At 37.6% G+C, this 3,652-nt stretch overlaps 1 non-coding gene across 1 annotated transcript; it reads left to right on the forward strand.

Moving 5' to 3' along the window:
• The first annotated feature begins 960 nt into the window (after positions 1–960).
• Positions 961–1,034, forward strand: Trnan-guu (transfer RNA asparagine (anticodon GUU)). The gene has a single exon. It is a non-coding gene; the product is annotated as a tRNA-Asn (tRNA).
• The last annotated feature ends 2,618 nt before the right edge of the window (positions 1,035–3,652 follow it).

Genomic DNA, 3,652 nt, shown 5'->3' on the forward strand with positions numbered 1-3,652 from the left:
GAGCGTTACAAAAATTCCGATCGCACGAGGGGAATAGTTAGGTGGGGGAACCGGTAGAGAAGTAGAGTGCGTCAGCAGCGACGCCACTCCAACGTATGCATTAGTGGTCGAATGGGAAGACGGCAAAAAAAGGGGGAAGGGATAGGTACGTAGCGTAGCATGTTGTATGCTAGTTGTAACGGCCGGTAGGGGAGACGGCAGGGGAGAGGTAGAAATGACGCAGCGGCGACGCTACTGAATTCGCGTAACTCTGCTTGTATTTGTCTACTACTCAGTTTTCGTAACGGCTAAAGATTGACGCTGCCATATTTATTTTATTTTATTTTTAAGAAATCTACAATTTATTCATTCGTGTGGAAAAGAGATATTTATTTGTACAATTGAGTTTATAATTATCATTCATTTTTATGTGGTTAGTTTGGTCGAAAATGAAAATAATTTATCTCAAACTCTACCTAAAGGCAATAAGTTTCACTTCCGTCGTTACGTGGACTCCACCGGTTTTTTTCCAAACCGATTGTAAAAGAAGACGTGACTTATTGTTTAAAATTGTTGTATGCAATGGTGGTGAAATGCGTTAAATTAGTTATGAAGATATTTAGAATTTCAATGTATTACATTATATATGGTCTACACTTTAAGGGAAGCCTACAACTCACGTAGTTTCGGTTCCCTGTAAGAATTTCCGAAGATTTCCGAAGTTTTGCGTTTTGGTATTAACGCCACTTCAGCCACTAAACCAGAAGTTTCCAATGAAAACAAGCATGTTGTGAGTGACCTAACCTAACCTAACCCTTCGATTTTTTTTTTAATTTCAATTTTTGAGAGAAATCAGAAGTTGCACGAACGTGGTAGGGAACCGAAACTACGTGAGTTGTAGGCTTCCCACACTTTAATGTGGGGTAGCTTTAACTAAGACAGCCAATGTAATTACGTCCAACACATTGTAAACACAGGTCAGCCTCCGTGGCGCAATCGGATAGCGCGTTCGGCTGTTAACCGAAAGGTTGGTGGTTCGAGCCCACCCGGGGGCGTAATAATTTTGTCTTTGAATAAATACGTCGCATAGTTTTATAGGTGGTTTTCAACTAGACCAATACATAATTCGTAACACTAATTATCTTTGTACGATATTTCAAACAATTACAAAGCACCATCAGAAAAAAAAGTACTAATTTTGAGATTGCTTAAACTGAAGTTTCTGATACGTTTAAAAATAAGAAAAATGAAACTTCGCGTTGGAAGAACACAAGGACTTTCTTCAAACCGTTGGTAGATTTTTTTTGATGTGTAACATCTAAGCGCTCGGTATATGGCATTTGAAAGGAGTAATTTCGTGAATGGAGCGGACGTCGAATGGGACGGAAATGTGTGACCACGGTGCTGTTATCAGTAGCGCATGGCGCGTACCAAAGTTCACAAAGAAAAAGGGTAATATTTATAGTATTAACTTTTTAGTGAATTTTTACAATATGGGCATTATTTTAATAAAATGTGTTGGCGAAAATCGGGTTAAGTATTTATTTCAATTATTTTTTAAAATTTCGCTCTGCAAATCGAGTTATACCATGGTCGACGTAGTTGCTCCGGCAACGTAGCCTAAAATGCTCGACGCTATCTGCTATTTGTAAAATGTTGGGCAACTTTCCATTTTTAACTTTTTTTCTTTTCTAAAAATGAATATGTTACTATAAAAAGGCTCCTAAGCGCTGTTTAAGAAGCGAGAAAAATGTTATGTCCGTATTTTCACATTAACTGTTGGCATGAGAGAAATTATATTATTGTGTTGACTTATCAACTTGACACTTTAAAACACAATTATTATAACATCGCTAGTGAAGCCGAACTTTGAAATGTAGTTTAGAATCTTACACTTCTTTTTAATTATGTCCCACGGGTATTCATGACTGCCTAATGAACGGACTTATCAGTCCTGATAACTTGAAAATCAGTTCTAAATTGCTACTTACTTCGCTGTTATCTCTTTGTATACAAAACTGAACGACCACTTCTTTCATCACGGCAGATAAGGTAACTTGGTTTAGTAACTATGTACAAGAATTGTAAGTACATACTTATAGGTTTTTTTATATGATATTTGAAAGATACTTGTAGTGGGGAATATTGATTTACAATACAGGATTTAAAAAAATGCGGTAAACTAATCTAGTTTCTTTTCTTACAAATGTTAAATATGTGCAACTTTAGTTATACGGCACGCATCCAAATTAAAGTTCAATTCTTCCCACACTTTGGTTACAAGTCCGGAGTAATGGAAGCAAGAGACTCTTCAATTCTGTGTCTCAATTCACTTGTAAATCATTAGGTAGCGTCTTAGACACGATCTTTTACAAGGCCCCAAAGGAAAAAAAAATCGCATGGCGTTATGTCAGGTGAACGCAGAGGCCAGTGAAAAAGAGCTCTGTCGTCTCGAACCATCAGCAGATTTTTTTTTTGTCGCATGGAGGATCATAATTAAACTTTAAACGAAACGCAGGTTGAAATGAAATTGCAGATTCACTCTTAGCAATTTGCAGAAAACAAAACGCTTTACGCTCAGGAGTCGCCATTTTGCGTATGTGACGCTGCAAGCGAAAAAAAACAACAAACCAGTACTCGCGCATGCGCTTATCGAATTCTGTTTGATTTACTATTTAATTGTGACCTTGAACAAACACTCTAAAACGCTTACAGTTGATAGATACTATTAACATTTATAACCGGGACATTCTTTGGACATACTATATTTAGTGCTTATATAATGTCCAGAAAGGCGGGCGAACGAATATTCGTGTTGGCGAAGAACGCTAGAGTCAACATTCATTTGTGTCTGACGAACTCAAAGGATTACCATCTTTTCCTCAAAACTGAAGGATTTTTTTTTTTTTTTTAGCCGGTAACTACTATGGAAGTGACAACGAACTGAAAGAGGGCGTAATGACTGATACAACAACTTTGCTGTAACTAAGTATGCAAAAGGTATAGAAAAAGTAATGATACGATATTTATAAATTTCAAAAATGTTTATGACGGCAACGTATCAAAATAGTTATGGTATCGTGTGTGACGTAAAATAAGTCCTGAATAAACATATCTCGAGAAACAAACGTTCTTTGCTTTTAGAACGACCCTCGTACTGGCAGTGGAGACCCTGAACTGGAGGCCTGTTTCTAAGTTATGTGTTTCTGAAGGCGTGCGTTTTTAAGTTATCACACCAACTCTTTGTGCCAGTAGTGAAATATGCAATTTATGTTTACGTTACAAATTCAGGTCATGTTCCTCGAGAGAAGAAATATCGGGATTTACAATTGAAGCATATCAATCAAAAAAAAATTTTGAGCTTTATATATAAAATAATCTTTAGGAAGTTGTAATTTAAGCTCTCTGAGCATGGCCTTGACGTGGCGGTGTACAGGTGCGGCTGTGGCGATACGAATAGGTAGGTACATTTATTCTGGATTCCCCGAAATTTTATTAAATAAGACTCCGCTGCTGTAGCCCACACTGTCATCGTGTACTTTATTATTGGTTTAATTATTAGGAAGTTTTTAACTAAAGAAGCATCCCGGTTTCGCCCGAAGCTATCCGGAAGTCGCACGGAATCACCCGAAGTTTACGCGAAGTCGCCCGAAGTCACCCAGGGACCGCCAGG

This window comes from Bacillus rossius, chromosome 12, assembly GCF_032445375.1.
Source record: "Bacillus rossius redtenbacheri isolate Brsri chromosome 12, Brsri_v3, whole genome shotgun sequence".
Lineage (NCBI taxonomy): Eukaryota > Metazoa > Arthropoda > Insecta > Phasmatodea > Bacillidae > Bacillus > Bacillus rossius.